The sequence below is a fragment of the Echinops telfairi genome, unplaced genomic scaffold (genome assembly GCF_000313985.2).
Source record: "Echinops telfairi isolate 266 unplaced genomic scaffold, ASM31398v2 ScPeMD7_19;HRSCAF=73, whole genome shotgun sequence".
Taxonomy (NCBI): domain Eukaryota; kingdom Metazoa; phylum Chordata; class Mammalia; order Afrosoricida; family Tenrecidae; genus Echinops; species Echinops telfairi.
The window spans coordinates 481085-491201 of NW_022103916.1; the positions used below are offsets into that span (position 1 = coordinate 481085).

General features: G+C 42.6%; 1 protein-coding gene across 1 annotated transcript in view; it reads left to right on the plus strand.

The window, feature by feature from the left end:
• The window catches only part of WNK3 (WNK lysine deficient protein kinase 3), a 170030-nt gene that overhangs the window by 90600 nt on the left and 69313 nt on the right, over positions 1-10117 (plus strand). The window lies entirely within an intron of this gene.

Consider the following 10117-nt stretch of genomic DNA (forward strand, 5'->3'; position numbering starts at 1 on the left):
TGGAGGGCAAGTTGGATGGTCCTCTCAGGGGATGCTGTTTGAGTGGTTGTGGACCTGTGAGAATGGCCCTGCAGTGGATGATCTCACAGAAAGCTGTGGTGGTGTGGCCCACGTCATCTTGGGGTGCCTCAGAGTGAGTGAGGGGGTGCCTGCTGCAACGGGAGTACAGCAGAGGGCAGGTGGGTGTGCCTGCTTTAGTGTAGAGCACCGTGGATGGTGGGCAGAATTTCCTAGATTGGCGGCGTGCAGGTGGGGCAGAGGTTCCTACAACAGTGTGGAGCATTGGAGAGGGTTGGTGGAGCTGTCTTAGGCTGTGTAAAGCACTATGGCAGGCGGGAGGAAGCTCCCTCAGCCATGTGGGACCCCAGAAGACAGGCAGGGGCTCCCCCAGCCAAGTGGAGCACTGTGGAAGGTGGGCAGAGGTTCCCCCCAGACAAGTGAAGCACCCCAAAGGGCTGCTGGGATTCCCCCATCTGCTTAAAGGGCCTTGAACGTAGGTGGGAGTTCAACTGCAGTGGAAGATGGTGGGATTTCCTCAGCCACATGTTACACATTAGAAAGTGGGAGTTCCCCCAGCTAGGTGGAGGGTGGGCGTAATTGCCCTAGGTAAATGGGGAGTGACCTGGATGCTGGCAGTGGCATGTGAGAGGAAAAGGGTGAGAAAAAAAACCTGAGACTGCTGAGACTGTGTGGGGAAAGAGAGGAGAGAAACAAAAGTAAAGAGAGCTGAGCCCTGATTGTCTGATTGTGGGGCTGGAGGGATTTAAGCCCTGCCCAGAGAAGGTGATAAGCTGTGGCTGTGTTGAAGTAAAGCCTTTGGGCTGATCAAAGGAGCCTGGCTCTGGCCCAGACTGTGGCGGGCTTAAAGTTAACCCTTAACCAGCCTCCACAGTGGTAATCCAAAAGCCCCCAACTCCTCAAAACCTAGTGGATTTGTTTCTACTTATCTTTATGATGCTCCTCCTATGACCTGGAAGAGTTGAGTTTCCCTCTCAGTGACTTTCCTGTGCTGATTTCTGCGAAGTCCCTCTGGTATGTATTACTCAGTCGCCATCTTGCTGGAAGTCTACCCACATTGTAATTTTTAATTTTTAAAAAACATTTTATTATTATTTGGGTGAAAATTTTCAGAAGCAATTGATTTTTCCCTCCAACAATACATGCACATTTTATTTTGTGACATTGACTGGAATCTCATTTATTCCCTGTGTTTCCATTTGTACTTCTTTCTTATCCCTTCATTGATTGGAATCCCATTTATTCCCTGTGTTTCCAGTTGTACTTCTTTCTTATCCCTTCCTGCTCCTATTTTCAATTGATGATCTTTATAAATTTGTTTTACCATTAAATTTTTTATCTATGGTAATTAATTTTATATATGGTGTCAGATATGTATCCTTTTTTCAATATTGTTCCTATGCCATTTGTTTAAATAAACTCTTACCCATTTGATGGATTTCAGCCCTTTGTCAAAGATCAGCTGCCCATATGTAGATAGTCCTCTATTCTCAATTCTGTTCTATCTATTGCTGCTATAGCAAAAGAATACAAACAAATTTATTTTCTCACTATTCAGAAAGCTAGAAGTCTGAGTTCTAGGCACTACCTATAGGGACGATTTTTCTCTCTTGCTGTGCATAAGTTATGGGAGATATTCCATTTCCTTTTTCAGCATATATGAGCCCAGCATTCCTTGGAGATCTCCATGTGCCTAAGGATCCATCTTCCCCTGTGTCTATGAGGTTCTCAGTATAGGGTTCAGAAACTCTATATTCAAATGATAGGCTCAGATTCTGGTATTTCTTTCTTGGTATTACTGAGGTCTCTCCTCCTTTCCTAGCTTCTCTTTAATTTTATTTCTTGTAAGATAAAAGATGATGCAGGCCACACAAAATAAAAAGAAAACAAAAGAAGTTTGTTGTCATCGAGTCTATTTCAACTCATTGCAATTCTATAGTTCCTCATATCAGAACAGGACTTGTGACATGAGTTAAGAGTGCTGTATTCCACCCTAACCCTGACTCATAGACATAAGAAAAACAACCTAATCCTTATTAATACAACCTAATATGACTTCATTTACTAGGAGAGGTTAGGATTTATAACATAGCACAAAAGAAAGGATATCAGATCATATAACAAGGATCTTTTACATCATAATATAATTGCCAAATTGCGTCATCACATAACTAACTGACAATCAGTGCCTCACCCAGTTGACACCTATTTGGCGGGAGCACAATTCATTTCATGACAACAGTCTAATTTCAGGCAACAGTTTAACACAGTGGTTCTCAACCTGTGGATCGTGACCCCTTTTGGGGTCAAATAAACCTTTGACAGGGATCGCCCAATTCATAACAGTAGCAAAATTGCAGTTATGAAGTAGCAACAAAAATAATTTTATGGTTGGGGGTCACCACAACATGAGGAACTGTATTAAAGGGTTGCGGCATTAGGAAGGTTAAGAACCACTGGTCTAAAATGTCTCAGTTAAGGTCTTCAAATAACAAAATAACAATCCACATATACTAAGCTATATATATATTAAAGATTCAAATTCCATTTCAGCTTTACTTTTCCTCTTTTTTTTGACCACTCAGACCAATAATTAGGTCCAAAAGGTAAAGAATCAAGGGATTTTGTTTGTTTGTTTTTAAACACACTGTATATAATTTCACAGAACATCTCAACAAATGAAATCAACAATATTCAGTTGGACCCTCCATAAATGTGGTTCTCTTTCTCCCCTTCTCCCCATTCTTTCTCCTCAAGATCCTATTCCTCTCCTCTCTCTGTTGTCACTCCTGTCCCTGGCTTCCTCGCAGTCTTCAAAGTCTTATTATTTTGTATAAAAATAGTTTCTTTTTCTTTATAATAATGGTGTTATTAAATATTTATCTCAGTAATATTGGCTGTTTGCTAAGCTTAATGTTCTCTAGTTTTATCCTTGTTTTGTGGTGTTTAAGAGAGTGGTCATTGTTTGTTATTGATATATATTACATTTTATGTTTGTTTATCCATTGCTGTATAATTGGAGTTTTTTTGTTGTTTCTATGTTTTTGTTATTATGGAAATTGCTGAAATAAACATAGGTGGTGGGCATATGTCTGTCCATGCTATAGTCTTGATTTCTTTAGCGTATATACCCAGTAGAGAGATTGTTGAATCATGCATCAAAATGCCTATTGTATTTGCATTCCATTAAGGAAAAGACATATTGGTTTCCATAGTGATTGTACAATTCAACAGTCCACCAGCAATGTAAAAGCTTTTTTATCTCTCCATATCCTCTCCAACATTCATTATTTTCTGTTTTATTGACTTTTGCTAAAAGTGTCAGTGTGAGGCAGTATCTCATTGTTGTTTTGTTTTTCTCTTATTGCTAATGAACTTAAACATTTCTTCATGGTTGTTGGACACCTGGATGTCGTCTTTGGTAAATTGTCTGTTAATGTCTTTTGTACATTTTTTGACTGTGTTATTTGTATTTTTTTGTTAAGCTATTGTAGTTTTAGCTTTTTTAAAGAGCATTTTATTGGGGGCTCTTACAGCTCTTGTTACAATACATACATTAATTGTATCAGACATATTAGTATATATATTGCCATTGTTCTTTTCTAGACATTTACTTTCTAATGAGCCCTTGGGATAAGCTCTTCTTTCCCACCCCCACCCCAACCCTTGTGGACCCTTGATAGATGATAAATGGTTATTATTTTCATATCCCACACTGACCACTGTCTTCCTTCCCCTCTGGTTTCTGTTATTCTTCCCCCTGGAGAGGGGTGTGTGGTTATGTGCCATTCATTGTGATCAGTACCCTGTTCCTCCCCTCCCCTCCACTCCTCCCCTTCCCCTTCCCCTTTTGGCATCACTATTCCCATTCTTGTTCCTAGGTTCCGTGTGTTTTGAGCTTTATCTCTTCTCTATACCTATGTACATATTCTGGTCCTGTCCAGAGTGGGAAGCAGCACTAGGGGTCATGATATGGGGGGGTGAGGAAGCCTCAAGGAACCAGAGGTATATTGCATGATCCATCGGTGCTCTATCCATTCCCTGAAACCCCTCTGTGGGGGGATGTTCCATTGTCTACAGATGGGCTTTGGGTCTCTGCTCCAACCCCCCTCATTCTCACCAACACGTTTTTGTTTATTTGCTTGTTGTTTGTTGTGAATCTTCTGATGCCTGTTACCTGGTCCTGGTGACACCTCATGATTGAACCAGCTGGTGTGCTTCTTCCATGTGGTCTTGTTGCTTCACTGTTGGATGACCACTTGTTTAACTTCAAGCCTTTAAGACCCCAGACACTGTATCTTTTAAAAGCCAGGCACCATCCGCTGTCTTCACCACATTTGTTTATGCACCCATTTTGTCTTCAGCGATCGTTTGGGGGGTAGGGTAAGGATCACAAAAATGACATTTTGTTAGAATAAAGTATTCTTGTATTGAGGGAGGGTATGAGGTCCAAGGCTTGTCTGCAGCCTCAGTGTATTGCCTTAAAAATATATGTACATAGGCCAGTACCTCTATTTTTATGGATTAATGTATTTACATAAGCACATACCTCTGTTAATACCTCTATCTATAGCTTTGCTTCCTAGAGCCTTCCTCTGTTTCCTTTACCTTCTCCTGCCCCACCATCATATTCCCCCTTCTTCCACCTCTTAGTACTTCCTCTCAGCTAGATTGGTGTTGCTCTAATACACACAGAATCTCTACAATCTCCTAGATGTTGGTTTTAATTCCCTAGGTATTCCCCTGTGTATAGTGTTATTTGCTCACCATACCTCCCCCCCCTCTCCCGCCACCTTCTCCCCACAAGATCTTCCAGGACCATTGGCCCAGTTGCTTTCTCCCCAAGCTTGCTTCCCATATCTGTCTTATATAAGTAGGCAAACCATCAATGTCCTAGTCCAAACAGTAAGAAAACAAAAGTTTGAAAAAAGAAAAGGAGGATGAAAAAACATACTTAGTTCGAGGTCTTTCCGCTGGCCTTTATGAATCACTCCCTCCTGGTCCTGGGGGAGTTCTCAGGGCTGCCCCTCCTAGCCCAAAGTCTATTTTGGGAGCTCTTTAGGGCTTTGTGTATTGGCTTTGCAACAATTTCTGATCTGTTATGCACCTTTCTTGGTTTTACCTGCTGCAGGGGATTCAGGCCACATTGTCTCCCCACCGTGTATCCCCATTCTCCCCTATTGCAGTACACTCCAGTTAGGGGACAACATGTCTTGAGTTGTTGGTGGTCTTACAGTCCTCTCTGTGCCTTAGCAACCCCATGGAGGGACATCATCCTCTGAGCTTGGTGTGCCAATATGGAGTCTAAACTGACTATCCCTTTCCCTTGTTCCTTCTTGGTTTACTTCTGTGTGGGCATGGTAAGTCGGGTCCTTTCCCCCATCTGAAGGTTTAGTGTTGTTCTCTGTCACACATACTTCTAGGGCGGGGGTCAGATTGACTCTGGTTGGGGGTGGCTCTGTATCCCAATCTTTTCATGCAATTCTCCATGTGGTAACGTTGCCCTTCTGGTTTGGGGCGCTGTGGTGGAGTTTGTATGCATACTCCAAATTCTGTGGCGATATGACCAATATTCTCCCCCTGGGTGGGTTAGTGCCCTGTTTCCCCCATGCCATCATCTCAGTTCTCTATACCTGTGGGATCCTTGCTCTGTTTGGGTATCAAAGTTATACTCGCTTCGTGGAATGAGTTTGGGAGTTTGCCATACTTTTCTATGCTCTGGAATAATTGTGGAAAATTGGTGGCAACTCTTCCGTGAATGTTTGGTAGAATTCCCCTATAAAGCCATCTGGTCCGCAGGGCTTTTTTTTGGTTGGTAGCTTCTTGATAACCATATCTGTTTCTTCTTTTGCTGTAGGCTTGTTGAGGTTCCTGACCTCTGTCTGGGATAATCTAGGGAGGAAATGTTTTTCCAAATATTTATCCATGTCTTCCTCATTTTTTAATTCATTAGAATACAGTCCTTCATAGTACTTTGTGATCATCCTTTTAATCTCATTGGGGTCTGTTGTGATTTCCCCTGTTTTTTTTTTCATCCGTCATCCTGGCTGTTGATATTTGCTCCTTCCTTTTCTTGGTTAGATTCTCCAGCAGTCTGTCAATTCTGTTGATCCTTTCATAGAACCAGCTTTTTGATGCATTAATCTTTTGCATTGTTCTTTTGTCTTCCTAGTGGATTAACTCTGCCCTGATTTTTATATTTCTTTTCTTTTGCTATTGGAGGGGTTGTTCTGTTGACTGTTCTAATTGCTGGAGGATTGGTGATAATGTATCACTCATAATCCTCTCTTCTTTTTTCATGTATGGATTTATTGATTAAAAGCTACCTCTGATATCTGCCTTCCCATAAGTTTTGATACGTTGTATACTCCTTATCATTAGTTTCTAGAAACTTCCTAACCTCCTTTCTAATCTGGGACAGTACCCATTCATGTCACAGAAGATCGTTATTCATCCTCCAATTGTTTGCCCTTGTTTTTCTGGTCATCCTTTAACAAATCTCCAGCTTTATGCACAGTGATCTGAGAAAGACATATGAATAATCTCTATATGTTTTAATTTACACAGGCTCGACTTGTGTCCCATCATGTGGTCTATTCTTGAAAATGAGCCACGTAGGCTTGAAAAGAATGCATTTTTTGCATTTGTATGGAAACTTCTATCAGATCCAGTTGTCTAATTGTATTGTTTAGCTCTATAGCCTCCTTGCTGAGCTACCTTCCCAGCCATCTATTTTTCTCCAATAGCGATCTATTAAAGTCACCTACCCTGATTGCTGAATCTGTGATTTCTATTTTCAATTTTTGAATAGTTTGTTTGATGAATTTCACCAATCCATTGTTAAGAACATTAAAATTCAATATGCTTACTGGTTCCTGGTTACTGATCCTTTGAGCCTTATATAGTGCCCCTCCTTATCTCTTTTTATGTTTTGAGCCTTGAAGTCAATTTTGTCAGAGATTAGGATTACCACACCTGCTTTTCTAAAGTTGCCATTTACCTAGTATACTTTTCGCCAGTCTTTTATTCTTAGTTCATTTTTGTCTGTGTGTTTAAAATGTGTCTCTTTCAGGAAACAGATTATTAGGTTATGTTTTCTGAGCCTTTTTCTTTTAATGTATGAATTGAGGCCATTGGAATTCAGAGTTATTAGCATGATATGTGGATTCATTGCTATCATCTTGTGCCTTGTGTTTTGGGTTTTTCCTATCTCCCTTCATATCACTGTGCTGTGTTTGTGTGGAGGGCTTCATTCTTGCCTTCTTCTCCTGAGGCCCTATTGCCTTGGTAATTGTTGTCTGCACATTGTCAAAGTTGGATATTTTACTATTATATGTTTTGGTGAGTTCTTCTTGGGGTTTAGTCTAGTTGGTGTCCTCTCTGCTTCCTGTATGAGTGTCTGATTCTCATTAATTAAGGTGGGAAAGTTTGCTTCCAAAAATTCCCTCGCTACTTCAGCTATTGACTTGTTTGTAGTGTCCTGCTCCAGTAGACTAATTATTCTAATATTGGTCCTATTCATAGCATCTGTCATTGATCTCAAGTTATCTTCCACCTCTTTTTTTATCCTATTTGACTGTCATTCCAGCTTACTGAGGTCTGCCTGAGTGTCTTCAAGACCGCTGATAGGGTTATGTGCCTAATCATCAATTCTGTGATCTTGTGTGTAGCTTCTGCTACCTCATCTGTTAGCACCTGTATTTCCCTTTGGTGTGGACTTGGTCCCCTCTATCGTGGAGTTCATCCCCTCAATTGTGGACTTTATCTCCTCTATTATTGCATCCTTATTCTGCATTGCTTTCCTCAACTCCTGTATTATTCCAAGCAGCCTTCTGAAGGTTTCTTTTTGTGGCTGATCTGAAGTCTGATTTTTCTTTGAGCATCATTAACTCTGCTGTTGTATTTCGTTTCTGTTTTTTTGTTGTGTTGAGAGGGATGTGGTTTGTTGCTGCTTTCTTGACCCCTTTGTGGAGGTAGGTGCCATGTTCCTGGGATACCAGGAGGCCCAGAGCTCTTTCTCTGTGTTACTGATAAGGGTGCCTTCAGGGGCTGCCTGTGACCTACTATAGAGGTGGTCAGACTCCTGTGTAGGCAGGGTTCCACTGTGATTCTGTGGACAACAGTGGTGAGGAATTTCAGCGACTGGAATCTGGCTGCAGCCTGTATGTATGCCCCTGGGCTGCTTTGAACTGGCCTGTCAGGCCACGGTTAGAGGCCTTTTTTCTTATTTAATTTTTTTAAAAAGATGCCTAATAGAAAGCAAAAGTGGGGGAGGCCTCAATGCCATGGGAGGGGTGCTGATCAAGGATGAAAACCCCCACTGCTCTGGTGTGGGTGCCGGGGGAGAGCCTCTGCAGGGTGTAGGTGCCTGACACTGGTCGGGGCAGCTGTTGCATCTGTGGGTGGGGAGCGTCATGCTGGCATGGGACAGGCTGCTGCTGCTATGCATAGCAAGAGTGGAGAAGCCCCGTGTGCAACAATAAGGCTGAGGGGGGCCAATCGGCAGGCGTTGGCCATGTTGGAGTCTGAGGTAGTGTGGCTGGCATGGGCTGGGAAGCCCTTGGACCCTGGTTGCTTATCACCTGGGCTCCGGAACCATGCTATGTGTGGAGAATGTATGTTCTTCGGACTGAGGATGCACTCCCACTTACTCCCCACAGGCCTGGGACACTAGCGAAGTGCTAAGCAGCCGCGGGCATGAGTGGCGCTGGTGGGAGTGGGGAGGGCTCAGGGCGCTGAGGGGGGAGCGTGTGGTAGCAGCACAGCCCAACGCTGGTAGGAGCTGTGCAAACTCAAGCTGGGGAGCAACGGGGAGCAGTACAGTATGGGTGACACCAGCCCCCCCACCCCCACCCCCGTTGCAGGTCATCTAACCTCCTACAGGTAGACTGTAGGTCAGTTCCTGTTCCCCTAGGTGAATGGAAGGAAAGACCCAAGCTTGACAGCAAATCACTGCCACGTGGAGAGAGGGGAACCATGGGAGAAGGGAGAAGCTCTCCTGGGGGGAGTTCTGTGAGTGGGCAGCTGCTGCGAGGGGGTCCTGCCAAAGCTGTGTGGGTCTTGAAGGGCTGCCAAGAAGCTCCTGGCATGGCAACCAGGCCTGGGGATGGGGTGGGGTAATCGGCGACCATGGCAGTTGTGGCGTGCAGGAGCAGCTCAGCTGTCTGAGACGAGATGTCCCAAGGATCAGATCTTAGATCTCGGGGGCACCAGCTCAGGGCAGATGTGTGCCGTGGTTGCCTCAGGGCTTGGGTTTGGCATAGAAGTCCTCTCACTCACCAAAATCCTCCCACTAGTCCTCCTGGATAGCAGACCCACCGTACAAGAAAGAACTCTCAGTATGTGCTGCTTACTTGGGCAGCATCTTGACTCCTCTCTCAGTTTTAGCTTTTAAAAAAAGTTATTTTAAATTAAATACTTTATTGGGGGCTCTTACATTTCTTATCCATGGTGTCAAGCACATTTGTACATATGCTGCCATCATCATTTCAAAGCATTTTCTTTGTACTTGAAACCTTTATATCAGCTCCTCATATTTCGCCCTCCCTCTCCTTCCTCATAAAGCCTTGAAAAGTTATAGATTATTACTTTCACATCTTACATTGTCCTCTGTCGCCCTTCACCCAGTTTATTAGCACTTCATTCTTATTTCATACAATGAAATAATTCAATCACATCCAGAGGAGTTGTACAGTTATCACCACAGTTAATTTTATGACATTTTCTTCTACCTTGTTATTCATGTAGTTTTTTTTCAAATTGTGGCAAAAGATACACAAAACATTCTCCAAATCCACAACTTCTATATGTATAGTTCATTACCATTATCTTCATGTTGAACAACCATTATTGATACCCTTTTCCAAATTATTCTACCAGCATTAACATAAACCCAGTGTCCCCTAAACAAAGACTTTTTTTCCTTCACTTAGGGTAACCATTGGTCAAATTTGGTTTCTTTTTTTTTTTAGTAGTTTTCTTCATATAGTATTCACATATCATACACTTCCATGGTTAAATCACTTTTTTTTTCACTTAAAAAATCATTTTATTGGGAGTTCATACAACTCTTATTACAATCCATACATACATCCATTGT